General features: G+C 47.5%; 1 protein-coding gene across 2 annotated transcripts in view; it reads left to right on the top strand.

Annotated features, from left to right (window-relative positions):
* The window catches only part of NMNAT1 (nicotinamide nucleotide adenylyltransferase 1), a 32,552-nt gene that overhangs the window by 126 nt on the left and 16,963 nt on the right, over nt 1–15,463 (top strand). Inside the window, exons 1-2 of one of the 2 annotated variants that reach the window (XM_030912911.1) lie at nt 24–372; nt 4,919–5,184. The gene's annotated coding sequence lies outside the window, so the exon portion shown is untranslated. Of the gene's footprint in view, nt 1–23; nt 373–4,918; nt 5,185–15,463 lie in introns of those variants that run through there. The other variant, XM_010364176.2, reaches the window with a different exon arrangement.

Below are 15,463 nucleotides of genomic sequence, written 5' to 3'. Positions count from 1 at the left end.
TTTTTGTCCTAGATATAGATGCGTCCAAGATGGTGGAGTCTTTAGGGTCGAATATGATCCGAGGCAAGCTCATATTCAGGTTTGGGGCAAGAAGCATTAATTGACCCTTAATTTTTTCGGTGGAACGGAAAATTTCGGTAAAATAGCTTCTGACCTTCGGAACAGATGTATTCACCTTGGAGAGGAAAAATCTCTTTCTAGAAGAGTCTTGAGGTCTAGCACCTTTAGGCTTAACGGGGGACGGCTGGGCATCAGAGGAAGAAATCATTCCGAATGACTTCCCTTTCTTCCTAAATCCTTCTTTCCAAATCTGTAAAAGACTACAACTGCTTTGCTGGAGGTGGTTTGACACTCATGCTCCTTGAGAAGGAGGTAATGAACTGTTGGGCAGCTCTTAAAAAGTTACCCTTGGCCAGGCGCGGTGTCTCACGCCTGTAATCCCAGCACTTTGGGAGGCCGAAGCAGGCGGATCACGAGGTCAGGACTTCGAGCCCAGTCTGGCCAACACAGTGAAACCCCGTCTCTACTGAAAATACAAAAAATCAGCCGTACGCGGTAGCGGGAGCCTGTAATCCCAGCTACTGCGGAGGCTGAGGCAGGAGAATGGCTTCAAGCCTGGAGGCGGAGGTTGCAGTGAGCCGAGATTGCGCTGTTGCACTCCAGCAGGGGTGACAGTGTGAGACTCCGTCTCCAAAAAACATAAATAAAAAGGTTACCCTTGGCTGTCGCAGTGGCTCACACCTGTAAACCCAGCATTTTGAGAGGCTGAGGTGAGAGGATCATTTGAGCCCAGCCTGGGCAACATAGCGAGACCCCCATAACAAAAAATCAAAAATAAAGTTACCCAGAAACTAGTTGGAACCATTTAATGATGTTCTCAGTCCATCTTCCTGAAGTAGTCCACAGAACAACGTCAGTGTTCATGGTAGAATTGTTTGATAGGGGCAGTTTTTTTTTTTGAGACGGAGTCTCGCTCTGTCGACCAGGCTGGAGTGCAGTGGCCGGATCTCAGCTCACTGCAAGCTCCGCCTCCCAGGTTTACGCCATTCTCCTGCCTCAGCCTCCCGAGTAGCTGGGACTACAGGCGCCCGCCACCTCGCCCGGCTAGTTTTTTGTATTTTTTTAGTAGAGACGGGGTTTCACCGTATTAGCCAAGATGGTCTCGATCTCCTGACCTCGTGATCCGCCCGTCTCGGCCTCCCAAAGTGCTGGGATTACAGGCTTGAGCCACCGCGCCCGCCCTTTTTTTTCTTTTCTTTTTTTTTTAAAGTAACAATGTCTTGTTAAAAAACAAGAGCTGTGTTGCCCAGGCTGAAGTGCAGTGGTGTGATCATAGCTCACTGCAGCCTTGAACTCCTGGGCTCAAGTGATCCTCCGGCCTTGACCCTTCAAAGTGTTGTGGTGATTGGCACGAGCCACCGCCAGGCCTGGTCTTTGAAGTTAGTTATATTTCAGCTACCCAGATAAACTTCTAACTTTGATTGCCACAGAGCTTTACCACAACTAATTGTTTCTCTTAGTTCTGTCTGATTGTGGAATCTCTTTATTACCATCAATTGTTTTGCAGAGTTATAATTTGAATATGAAACCATTTTTCTAGCCCACCTTAGAGAAGACTGTTGACACACTAGTTGGAATGGTTGCAATAGCCTCTACCTTGCAAGACACTTCAGATTCAAAGAATTTTCTTTGTAAAAGTTGGCCAGGCACGGTGGCTCATGCCTATAATCCCAGCACTTTGGGAGGCTGAGGCAGGCAGATCACTTAAGGTCAGGAATTCAAGACCAGCCCGGCCAACATGGTGAAACCCCATCTATACTAAAAATACAAAAATTAACCAGGCATGGTGGTGCATGCCTGTAATCCCAGCTACTCAGGAGGCTGAGGCATGAGAATCGCTTGAACTCAGGAGGTGAAGGTTGCAGTGAGCCAAGATTGCGACACTGCACTGCAACCTGGGTGACAGAGCAACTCCGTCTTAAAAAAAAACAAAACAAGGCCAGGCACGGTGGCTCACGCCTGTAATCCCAGCACTTTGGGAGTCCAAGGCGGGAGGATCACGAGGTCAGGATATCGAGACCATCCTGGTGAACACGGTGAGACCCTGTCTCTACTGAAAATACAAAAAAATTGGCTGGGCGTGGTGGCAGGCGCCTGTAGTCCCAGCTTCTAGGGAGGCTGAGGCAGGAGAATGGCGTTAACACAGGAGGCAGCGGAGCTTGCAGTGAGTGGAGATTGCACCACTGCACTCCAGCCTGGGCGACAGAATGAGACTCCATCTCAAAAAACAAACAAAAAAACCAAAACAAAAGAAAAAAAATAAAAGTACCTATTAATGCAATTATCTTTAATTTTGATTCATAAATATGTGTGGAAATGTCAGTGTTTTTGGTAAAATGGAATTCACAGTGACAGACTCAGTGTTGTACAAAACAAAACCGGAAAATATACTTTAAAAAAATTATTTGAGCTGGGCGTGGTGGCTCACACCTGTAATCCCAGGACTTTGGGAAGCCGAGGTGGGCAGATCATGAGGTCAGGAGTTTGAGACCAGCCTGGCCAGCATAGTGAAACCCTGTCTCTACTAAAAATAGAAAAAATTAGCCGTGCATGGTGGCGTGTACCTGTAGTCCCAGCTACTCGGGAGGCTGAGGCAGAAGAATTGCTTGAACCCGGCAGGTGGAGGTTGCAGTGAGCCGAGATCATGCCATTGCACTTCAGCCTGGGCTACAGGGCAAGACTACGTCTCAAAACAAACAAACAAAAATCATTTGAAAAATTTGCTGAATAGGGCCGGGCGCGGTGGCTCAAGCCTGTAATCCCAGCACTTTGGGAGGCCGAGACGGGCGGATCACGAGGTCAGGAGATCGAGACCATCCTGGCTAATACGGCGAAACCCCGTCTCTACTAAAAAAATACAAAAAACTAGCCGGGCGAGGTGGCGGGCGCCTGTAGTCCCAGCTACTCGGGAGGCTGAGGCAGGAGAATGGCGGGAACCCGGGAGGCGGAGCTTGCAGTGAGCTGAGATCTGGCCACTGCACTCCAGACTCCAGCCTGGGCGACAGCGCGAGACTCCGTCTCAAAAAAAAAAAAAAAAAAAAAAAAAAAAAAAAGAAAAATTTGCTGAATAAACACTTGTTCACAGTGTACTTTCCTGGTTATTTTTGTTTTTGTTTTTGATACAGTCTTATCCTGTCACCTAGACTGGAGTACAGTAACATGGATCACGGCTCACTGCAGCCTAACCTCTCAGGCTCAAGTGATCCTTGCACCTAAGCCTCCCTAGTAGCTGGGACTTCAGGTGCATGCCACCACATCCGGCTAGTTTTTGTATTTTTTGTAGAGATGAGGTTTTGTCATGTTGCCCGGGCTGGTTTCAAACTCCTGGGCTCCAGTAATCCTCCCACCTTGGCCCCCCAAAGTGCTGGAATTACAGGCATGAGCCACCCTACCCGGCCTTCCCCTAATTTTGATAATGATAATCCAATGTTCTGTTCTGGCATTTGTGTAGTTTTAGCAATGGAGGTATTTGCCTGTTCTTCTCTGTGACTTAGTCATTCAGCAGTTCTATGCTAAGGGTTTTTTAATGTACCTTTAGGTTCTTGTTTAGAGTTAATGGGTAATGAAAACATATTTCTTTTTTTTTTTTTTTTTTTTGAGACGGAGTCTCTCTCTGTCGCCCAGGCTGGAGTACAGTGGCCGGATCTCAGCTCACTGCAAGCTCCGCCTCCTGGGTTTACACCATTCTCCTGCCTCAGCCTCCCGAGTAGCTGGGACTACAGGCGCCCACCACTTCGCCCGGCTAGTTTTTTGTATTTTTTAGTAGAGACGGGGTTTCACTGTGTTAGCCAGGATGGTCTCGATCTCCTGACCTCGTGATCCGCCCGACTCGGCCTCCCAAAGTGCTGGGATTACAGGCTTGAGCCACTGCGCCCGGCCATGAAAACATATTTCTAATGCATAAGAGAAATTTATTCTGAAACAAAAATAGAATATAAGCCTTCAGACAGAAGGCAGAGAAGAAACTGGAGAAAGAGAAATAATATGTTAGGTAGGAAACCATGGGAGACAGCACGGGGGAAAGTAATGTCCAGACTGGGAGTCACTGGGAAACCAGATAAATGCTCCCTGGCAGCTGGAGGAGTTGAGGACACTTCAGCCTGGACTTGGGATGGAAGCCCAGAGCACGCAAGTTGCTCCAACTAGGTAGGGAAAATGCTGGGGTAGATGAAACTTGAGTGGCCAAAAAGAAGTACCAGGAGCCAAAGACTCCCTTAACACTTGGGCCTCTTTTAAATGTCTGCCTTAAATAGCTCATACCGTTGTAAGTCTTGCATAACGGGTAAGAACATGAACTTTTAGAATCAAAGATGTCACTCTAGGTGTGGTTGTATTTGGAGTAAGGAAGTAATTAAGGTTAAATGAGGTCCTAAGTGTGGGGCCCTGATCCGATAGGACTAGTGTCCTTATCAGAAGAGTGAGTGGAGAGTTTGCCCCTTACCCTTACATACTGAAGAAAGATTATGTGAGGACATAGCAAGAAGGCAGCCATGTACAAGACAGGAACAGAGCTGTCACCACAGACCAAATTGGCCAAAACGTTGATCTTGGGCTTCTAGCCTCCAGAACAGTGAAAAAGTCAATTTCTGTTGTTGAAGTCACCCAGTCTGTGGTATTTTAGTATGACAGCCTAAGCAGACAAATACACCATCTATATGCAGATATATCCAAATCTCTAGGCTGTTGTGTGTCTGCACCTCTCCCCTGAACTTGGCTTTGTTCTCCATTTGCCTACTTAGTGTTACCACTTGGATATCTAATAGATGTCTCAAACTTCACTTCTCTGTAAACTGAACTCCTGATAGTCCCCTCAAGCCTACTCCATGGACATCTTTCTCTTCTCTTTTTTTGGAGACAGGGTCTTGCTGTGTCGCCCAGGCAGGAGTGCAATGGCGTGATCAGGTGATTCTCCCACCTCAGCCTCCCAAGCAGGATGTGAGGGCAATCTGGCTGTGACGTCTCTCACCCAATTGATCACCAGGGTTAATCCGGCTGATCTGGCTGGCTAGGCCGGTGTCTCCTTCCTTCCTCCCTCACTGCTCCATGTATGTCCCTCCGGAGGCTGCACACTCAGTCGAAGAGAACGACCATCGCCAATAGAGGAGGACTGGTCTTCAGTTAAGGGTATGTAAGTAGTTGCGTTCCCCTGCTAGAACCTCCAAACAAGCTCTCAAGGTCCCAAGTAGCTAGGATTACGGGCACACGCCATCATGCTTTGCTATGATTCTCTTCTCAGTTAAAAGTAGTGCTGTTCTTTTAGCTGCTTGGGCCAAAAACTTCTAGAGTCATCCTTGACTCTTCTTTCTTTCACTGCCCACATCCCATCCATTGCAAATCACATTGGCTGTATGTTCCAGACACACCCAGAATCGAATGACATCTTACCACTTTGCTGCCACCATCAGGGCAGGGTCAGCATCACCTGTCACCTGGATTATTGCAGTAGCCTCCCATCTTGTGTCTTCACTTGCACCCTTGCCTCTCCCTACGTTCTGTTTTCAACATCAACTGCCAGAGAGATCCTTAAAAAATATGTCAGATCGGCCGGGCGCGGTGGCTCAAGCCTGTAATCCCAGCACTTTGGGAGGCCGAGACGGGCGGATCACGAGGTCAGGAGATCGAGACCATCCTGGCTAACATGGTGAAACCCCGTCTCTACTAAAAATACAAAAAAAACTAGCCGGGCGAGGTGGCGGGCGCCTGTAGTCCCAGCTACTCAGGAGGCTGAGGCAGGAGAATGGCGTGAACCCGGGAGGCGGAGCTTGCAGTGAGCGGAGATTGAGCCACTGCACTCCAGTCTGGGCGACAGAGCGAGACTCCGCCTCAAAAAAAAAAAAAAAAAAAAAAAAAATATGTCAGATCATGTCACTCCTCTGCTCAAAGCCCTGCAGTGTCTTCCTCTTACCTCTCTGTGTCTGCTATTCCTTCTCCCTTAGTTATTCTGTTCCAGCCATGCTGGGCTTCATCTCTTCCTGCAGCATGACAGGCACGCATCTGCCTTGGGACTCTTGCACTATTACCTTTGCTTAGAACATTTTCGCCAGGTGCAGTGGCTCACGCCTGGATTCCCAGTACTTTGGGAGGCCGAGGTGGGCAGATCACTTGGGGTTTGGAGTTTGAGACCATCCTGGCCAACATGGCGAAACCCTGTCTGTACTAAAAATACAAAAATTAGCTGGGTATGGTGGCACGTGCCTGTGATTCCAGCTACTCAGGAGGCTGAGAGGGGAGAATTGCTTGAATCCGGGAGGTAGAGGTTGCAGTGAGCCGAGATAGCGCCACTGCACTCCAGCCTGGGTGACAGAGTGAGACACTGTCTAAAAAATATGTCAGATCAGGGCTAGGTGCGGTGGTTCACACCTGTAATCGCAGCACTTTGGGAGACCGAGGTGGGCGGATCATGAGGTCAGGAGATCGAGACAATCCTGGCTAGCACGGTGAAACCCCGTCTCTACTAAAACTACAAAAAATTAGCCGGGCATGATGGTGGGCGCCTGTAGTCCCAGCTACTTCGGGAGGCTAAGGCAGGAGAATGGCGTGAACCCGAGAGGCGGAGTTTGCAGTGAGCCGAGATTGCGCCACTGCACTCCAGTCTGGGTGACAGAGCGAGACCCCGTCTCAAAAAAAAAAAATCAGATCATGTCACTCCTCTGCTCAAAGCCCTGTAGTGGTTGATGAGGTCTAGGGAATGTGTTGTTTCTAAATAATTTCTGTTAATCATGGTAATATAATTACTTCAGAGGAATTTCATTCTTATTGTGTGATTGCTCACGTTTCTAATTCCTACCTTAGTGCTGTGTCTGGGATGTGGAAGGTGCTCAGAAAATGTTGGTGGTTTCAAAGGATAGTGGGTATATATTAGGTAACCTCCTGTCTAGAAGAAAACAGATGAACAGTCATTTCCAGTTTGTGCAGGTGCTGTGCCTGTCAGAGATGCTTTGGTAGATTTTATACTGAATATGTTCTTCTTGCCCATTGGTTCTGTTCTTTTTCTCAAGAAATGGAGTTGTCGGCCAGGCGAGCTGGCTCATGCCCGTAATCCCAACACTTTGGGAGGTCAAGGCGGGCGGATTGCTTGAGCCCAGGAGTTCGAAACCAGTGTGGGCAATATAGTGAAACCTTATCTCTACAAAAAAATACATAGCCAGGTCTGGTGGGGCATACCTGTAGTCCCAGCTACTTGGGGTGGGGGCTGAGGCGGGAGGATTGCTTGAGCCCAGGAGGTGGAGGTTGCAGTGATTATGCCATTGCGTTCCAGCCTGGGTAATAGAGTGAGACCGTGTCTCAAAATAAAGTTGTATCCAGTCCTTAATGACACTGAGACCATTTGTAAGTAACTAGTCTCTACCAAAAATACTTCAGAATTTTTTTTTTCTTTTTGAGACAGAGTTTTACTCTCGTTGCCCAGGCTGAAGTGCAATGGCCGCATCTCAGCTCACTGCAACCTCCGCCTCCTGGGTTCATGTGATTCTCCTGTCTCAGCCTCCTAAGTAGCTGGGATTACAGGCACCCGTCACCAGCCTGGCTAATTTTTTTGTATTTTTAGTAGAGACGGGGTTTCACCATGTTGGCCACGCTGGTCTTGAACTCCTGACCTCAGGTGATTCACCTGCCTGACCTCCCAAAATGCTGGGATTACAGGCGTCAACCACTGTGCCTGGCCCAGAATTGTTAAATATTCACAGAAGTAAAAAGACAAAACACGGCTGGCCACGGTGGCTCAGGCCTATAATCCCAGCACTTCGGGAGGCTGAGGCAGGTGGATTACCTGACATCAGGTGTTTGAGACCAGCCTGGCCAACATGGTGAAACCCAGTCTCAACTAAAAATACAAAAATTAGCCGGGCGTGGTGGCGCATGCCTGTAATCCCAGCTACACGGGAGGCTGAGGCAGAATTGCTTGAACCCGGGAGGCAAAGGTTGCAGTGAACCGAGATCACACCACTGCACTCCAGCCTGGGCGACAGACCAAGACTCTGTCTCAAAAAAGAAAAAAAAAAAAAAACACAATGCAGGTCACGTTAGCTATTTTCTCTGGAAAACAGTTAGCTGTCATGATGCAGGTTGTTATAATCCATAAGGGGGAGATTGTGATTATTTTTACTCTAAAATCTTCCACTGCCTTTTTTTTTTTTGAGATGGACTCTCACTCTGTCACCCAGGCTGGAGTGCAGTGGCGCAATCTTTGCTCACTGCAACCTCCACCTCCTGGGTTCAAGCGATTCTCCTGTCTCAGCCTCCCGAGTAGCTGGGATTACAGGTACACACCAAGACGCCTAGCTAATTTGTGTGTGTGTGTGTGTGTGTGTGTATATATATATATGTATGTGTGTATATATATGTGTGTGTGTATATATGTATATGCGTGTGTGTGTATATATGTGTGTGTGTGTATGTATATATATATATTTTTTTCTTTTAAGTGGAGACGGGGTTTCACCATGTTGGCAAGGCTAGTCTCAAACTCCTGACCTTGGCTGGGCGTGGTGGCTCAAGCCTGTAATCCCAGCACTTTGGGAGGCCGAGACAGGCGGATCACAAGGTCAGGAGATCGAGACCATCCTGGCTAACACGGTGAAACCCCGTCTCTACTTAAAAAAATACAAAAAACTAGCTGGGCATGGTGGTGGGTGCCTGTAGTCCCAGCTACTCAGGAGGCTGAGGCAGGAGAATGGTGTAAACCCGGGAGGCGGAGCTTGCAGTGAGCTGAGATCCGGCCACTGCACTCCAGCCTGGGCGACAGAGCGAGACTCCGTCTCAAAAAAAAAAAAAAAAAAAAAGTAAATGTTAAGCCTCAAGACTGCCACAGAAAGAAATGAACTCTGTATTGTCACGGTGAGCTGGGAAGGGACACTTACAGCCTGAGCTGATGAGTTCTCGGCAGCCGACAGTACAAGCGATAGGCTATGTGGGCCAAACAAAAGTGAATCATGGTGACACTGGGCCCAGAGCACCTGGAGCAAGACAAGGAGGACCCAGGGCAGTCCTGTTAGAGTTTCCAAACTATTGCACCCATTCATCAACCAGCCACAACCCCCCTATGCGCATGTGCCCTGCAAGGATGTGAAGGAAGTACTCTTCAGGAAAGGGACAGATCCTAGTTCTTTAAAAGCCACCTTTGGCAGCAATAGGAGCTCACTGTAACCTTAACTCTTGTGTGGGTCTGAAGGTTTAGAGTCTTGTCGGAGCTCAAGTTGGCTGTGTTAACAGTTAATGGAACTGAGCTGGATATTTGAGACTAGTTATAGATGTAACAAGGGAGAAAGACAGCTTCCTTTATGCTGAGAGATCAGCTTCCCCAGCCCCTCTGCATCCCTTGGGCATCACATGGAAACCTGAGCTCATCCCCAAGGATACGGCTAAAACTCTTTGTTCCTTCCTTCCCTGAAGTCTGTTTCAGAACTGCAGCAGCTCCCTTGAGGATCCACACCTCTTGAACTCAGCCTTACCCTTCTTCCATCTCTCTCTTGGGAATTAGTACCTGAAACCTGAGATGGCCGGGGATGTCTGACACCAGCTGTCTGTTAGACGCCAGCTGAACCCAGCCCCTCCACCAGTCTTTGAGAGCATGCTCAGTGGCTGGTGGATACTCTGATTTCTCTGTAGGCCTCAGGGTACTATGGGCGTGTCACATTCATCACCCCATCCCATAATACCACAGGTAGTTTTTATGGAAATTGGCGGCCTGGGGTAGGGATAAAAGGTATGGGTCCAAGCCCCAAGTGAATCCTGGTATCATACGTGGGATGATAACTGAAAGGTAAGACATTTAAATCATTCTAAGTGATGAACTCGTTTTTTTCTAATGCCCTACTGACCACTACTGAACCTTCTTCTTTATTCCCTAAGAACAGTTAGCAGTGTCCCTGTGATCCCACCACTCTGCCTTCTTTCGAGAAGGCCCCAGTATAATTCTTTTTTTTTTTTTTTTGAGACAGAGTTTTGTTCTTGTTGCCCAGGCTGGAGTGCAATGGCGTGATCTCGGCTCACCGCAACCTCCACCTCCTGGGTTCAAGCGATTCTCCTGCCTCAGCCTCCCAAGTAGCTGGGATTATAGGCGTGCGCCACCATGCCTGGCTAATTTTGTATTTTTAATAGAGACAGGGTTTCTCCATGTTGGTCAGGCTGGTCTTGAACTCCCAACCTCAGGTGATCCACCCACCTCGCCCTCCCAAAATGCTGGGATTACAGGCGTGACCTACTGCGCCTGGACCCCAAGTATATTTCTTACTTCCATTTCCACTGACTATTTGTGGCTGCCTCTCCTATCTTGTTTCACCCCGTCCAATGAATTGTGTATCATCGCTATCATCAGTAATACCACTTTCCTCAAAAATAACAGCTACCATTCATTTTAACACTGTGCCAGGCAATATGGTAAGCCCCTTGCTATGTGTTATCCTCAGAATTAATCCTCAAAGTAACTGAGATTGGCCTTCTCGTTATCTCCATTTTATCCATGAAGAACCTAAAGATGGAGTTAAGAGATCAAATCAAGATCACACAACCAAATAAGGGTTATTTATTTATTTATTCATTTTTTTTTTGAGACGGAGTCTCGCTCTGTCACCCAGGCTGGAGTGCAGTGGCGCAATCTTGGCTCACTGCAAGCTCCGCCTCCCAGACTCACGCCATTCTCCTGCCTCAGCCTCCCGAGTAGCTGGGACTACAGGTACCCGCCACCTCGCCTGGCTAATTTTTTTGTATTTTCAGTAGAGACGGGGTTTCACTGTGTTAGCCAGGATGGTCTCAATCTCCTGACCTCGTGATCCACCTGCCTCGGCCTCCAAAGTGCTGGGATTACAGGCGTGAGCCACCGTGCCTGGCCCAAATAAGGGTTTTTAACACCCATGTCATATTATTTTGAGAACCCTGTTGTCACTCCTTTCCTCAGAAACCTTCAAAGCTTCCCATTGTCCAAGGGGTTAAAGTTGATATTTTTCAACTCCTTAGCTATGATAGGGCTCAGTTCCAATCTACGCTGTTCCAGTTTATCTCCCACTTTTCTTCTTGGGGAGAGAGCTTAAGAGTCCGGAAACCTAAATTCTCACCCTGATGTGCCATTCACTAGCTTTGTCCACTGAGAGCATAAAATCTGAACAAAAGCAAGTTGGTCAGCCTAGCAGTTATGTCTGACTACTATTAGGCTACAAATGAACAGTCTTGACACAGATGTTTTGAGTATTGCCAAGTCTTAGACGTACACAGTGAGGCATTGCATAGCCTTAATTTCCAGATTTGTTTTTAACCCACTATTTCTTTTTTTCCTTTTTCCAAGATGGAATCTTGCTGTGTCCCTCAGGTTGGAGTGCAGTGGTGCGATCTAGGCTCACTGCAACCTCCACCTCCCAGGTTCAAACGATTCTCCTGCCTCAGCCTCCTGAGTACCTGGGATTATAGGCGCACGCCACCACACCCAGCTAAGTTTTGTATTTTTTAGTAAAGACGGGATTTCACTATGTTGGCCAGACTGGTCTCCAGCTGCTGACCTTGTCATCCACCCACCCCGGCCCCCCAAAGTGCTGTGATTACAGGTGTGAGCTGTCTGGTCCCCATTATTTCTTTTTTGAGATGTTTGTAATAGTGAAAAATTAGAAAAACCTAAATATCCAAAGGTCGAAGATTAACTGGAAAAACTAAATAACTATAGATTATAATTTGGAACATGCTAAATGCTTTTGGCCGAATTTTTTTGTGAGAAACGATAATGTGTATGAATTTTTTTTTTTTTTTTTTTTTTTTTTTGAGACGGAGTCTTGCTCTGTCACCCAGGCTGGAGTGCAGTGGCGCGATCTTGGCTCACTGCAAGCTCTGCCTCCCGGGTTCACGCCATTCTCCTGCCTCAGCCTCCCAAATAGCTGGGACTACAGGTACCTGCCACCACGCCCCGCTAATTTTTTGTACTTTTTGGTAGAGACGGGGTTTCACCGTGTTAACCAGGATGGTCTCGATCTCCTAACCTCGTGATCGGCCTGCCTCGGCCTCCCAAAGTGCTGGGATTACACATGAGCCACCACGCCCAGCCTTTTTTTTTTTTTTTTTTTTTTTTTGAGACAGAGTCTCAACCTATCACGCAGGCTAGAGTGCTGAGGCGTGATCTCGGCTCACTGCAACCTCCACCTCCTGGATTCAAGCAATTCTCATGCTTCAGCCTCCCAAGTAGCTGGGATAACAGGCGCCAGCCACCACACCTGGCTGATTTTTATACTTTTGGTAGGGATGGGATCTCACCATGTTGGCCAGGCTGGTCTCAAACTCCTGGCCTCAAGTGATCCACCTACCTAGGCCTCCCAAAGTGCAGGGATTACAGGTGTGAGCTACCACACCTGGCCGAAAGTATTTTTATAAAACCAGGTGTGGTGGTTCACACCTGTAATCCCAGCACTTTGAGAAGCAGAGGTGGGAGGATCACTTGAGCCCTGGGTCTTGAACTCCTGGGCTCAAGCAATCCTCCCACCTCCACTTCCCAAAGTGGGAAGCAAAGCCTACGCAACAAAATGAGACTCCTTCTCTACCCAAAAATAGAAAGATTAGCTGGGTGTGGTGATGTGTGCCTGAAGTCCCAGCTACACGAGAAGCTGAGAAAGGAGGATCCTTGAGCCCAGGAGATCGTGATTGCAGTTAGCCATGTTCAAGCTAAACCTCCCAGCTTTCCCAGGCTGGGTGACAGAACAAGACCCTATCTCAAAAAGAAAAAATAAAAGTATTCTATACTTTTATTTTTATAAACTAAAAAGTAGCATATAACTGCTGATGTGTTTGTTGTCATTTGCTTTATTTCTATGTTAATTTTAAAAATGCTTCAAGCAGCCGTGTGCAGTGGCTCATGCCTGTAATTCCAGCACTTTGGGAGGCCGAGGCAGGTGGATCACGAGATCAAGAGATCAAGACCATCCTGGACTAACACAGTGAAACCCCATTTCTACTAAAAATAGAAAAAATTAAAAAAAAAAAAGAAAAAATTGGCCAGGCGTGGTAACACGCACCTGTAGTCCCAGCTACTCGGAAGGCTGAGGCAGGAGAATCACTTGAGCTGGGGAGGTGGAGGTTGCAGTGAGCTGAGATTGTTCCACTGTACTCCAGCCTGGGTGACAAAGTGAGATTCTGTCTCAAAAAAAAAAAAAAAAAAGCTTCAAACTCTACAAAAAATTCCCCAAAAGTTTTGAAAATACTTTGAGCAAGATTACGTCCCTGGAATTATATTTATAAGATCTCGGCTGGGCGCGGTGGCTCAAGCCTGTAATCCCAGCACTTTGGGAGGCCGAGACGGGCGGATCACAAGGTCAGGAGATCGAGACCATCCTGGCTAACACGGTGAAACCCCCGTCTCTACTAAAAATACAAAAACTAGCTGGGCGAGGTAGCGGGCGCCTGTAGTCCCAGCTACTCGGGAGGCTGAGGCAGGAGAATGGCGTAAACCCGGGAGGCGGAGCTTGCAGTGAGCTGAGATCCGGCCACAGCACTCCAGCCTGGGTGACAGAGCGAGACTCCATCTCAAAAAAAAAAAAAAAAAGACATACTTTGGATATATAAGAATATTTATTACTTTTTTATATTTATATTATTGTTATTCTGAGACAGAGTCTCACTCTGTCACCCAGGCTGCAGTGCAGTGGTGCAGTCTCGGTTCACTGCAACCCTTGCCTGCCAGGTTCAAGTGATTCTCCTGCCTCAGTCTCCCGAGTACCTGGGATTACATGTGTGCGCCACCACACTCGCTAAGTTTTCTGTTTTTGGTAGAGATGGGGTTTCACCATGTTGGCCAAGCTGGTCTTGAACTCCTGGCCTCAAGTGATCTCCCTGCCTTGACGTCTCAAAGTGCTGGGATTACAGGTGTGAGCAACCATGCCTGGCCAAGAATATTTATTTTGAAGGCCAAGCACAGTGGCTTATGCCTGTAATCCCAGCCCTTTGGGAGGCCGAGGCAGGAAGCCAGGAATCCGAGACCCACGTCGACAGCAGTGAAACCCAGCACTTTGAGACGTGAGCCACGGTGGCATGTGCCTGTGGTCCCAGCTACTTTGAGGCTGAGGTGGGAAGATCACTTGAGCCCAGGAGGCAGAGGCTGCAGTGACCTATGATCATGCCACTGGACTCCAGCCTGGGCAACACACCAAGATCCTCTCTCAAAAAAAAAATTTCTTTATAAGTGTTTGGCTGGGCACGGTGGCTCATGCCTGTAATCCCAGCACTTTGGGAGGCTGAAGCAGTCAGATCACTTGAGGTTAGAAGTTCAAGACCAGCTTGGCCAACATGGCGAAACCCCGTCTCTACCAAAAATATGAAAATTGGCCCGGTATAGTGGGCCATGCCTGTAGTCCCAGCTACTTTGGAGGCTGAGGCAAGAGAATCGCTTTAACCCGGGAGGCAGAGGCTATAGTGAGCTGAGATCGTGCCACCGCACTCCACCCTGGGTGACAGAGGGAGACTCCATCTCAAAACAGAAAGAAATTATTTATAAATATTTATTACTGGCCGGGCGTTGTGGCTCACGCCTATAATCCCAACACTTTGGGAGGCTGAGGGAGGCGGATCATCTGAGGTCAGGAGTTCAAGACCAGCCTAGCCAACATGGTGAAACCGCATCTCTACTAAAAATACAAAAATTACCTGGGCATGGTGGCAAGCATATGTAATCTTAGCTACTCAGGAGGCTGAGGCAGGAGAATCGATTGAACCCAGGAAACGGAAATTGTAGTGAGCCAAGATTTCGCCACTGCACTCCAGCCTGGGCAATAGAGTGAGACTTAGTCTCAAAAAAAAAAAGAAAATTATTTAAAAATCTTTATTTTGAAAACCTTTACAATAGCAAAGTTTTTGTTTTTGTTTTTGTTTTTTTAACTTATTGAAAACTAGTAGGAAGCATTTATCAAGGAAACAATTCAGAACCAAATGAATTGAGTTTGAGATTAAAAGGTTCTCTACAATGAATGAAAAAGATACTCTCATCACTGGGCATTGCAGCGTACTAGGGATAAGATAATATACTACACATCTTCTAGAAAAAGCAGGTTACATATAAAGGAACAAGGATTAGAATGACATCAGACTTTCAACAGCCATGTTGAATGCCAGCAAATAATGAAGAAGTGCCTTTATAATTTTAAAAGAAAATAATTTCAAAAATTTTGGGGGCTGGTCACAGTGCCTCGAGCCTGTAATCCCAACACTTTAAAAGGCCGAGGCAGGCAGATCATCTGAGGTCTGAGGTTCAAGACCAGCCTGGCCAACATGGTGAAACCCTGTGTCTACTAAAAATACAAAAATTAGCCAGGCTCGTTGGCGGATATCTATAATCCCAGCTACTCAAGAGGCTGAGGCAGGAGAATTGCTTAAACCTGAGAGGCGGTGGTTGCAGGGAGCCAAGATCTTTCCACTGTACTCCAGCCTGGGCGACAGAGTG

The sequence above is a fragment of the Rhinopithecus roxellana genome, chromosome 12, assembly GCF_007565055.1.
Source record: "Rhinopithecus roxellana isolate Shanxi Qingling chromosome 12, ASM756505v1, whole genome shotgun sequence".
NCBI lineage: Eukaryota > Metazoa > Chordata > Mammalia > Primates > Cercopithecidae > Rhinopithecus > Rhinopithecus roxellana.
The sequence above is the reverse complement of the archived record's forward strand: the minus strand, read 5'-3'. Positions and strand labels throughout refer to the sequence as shown.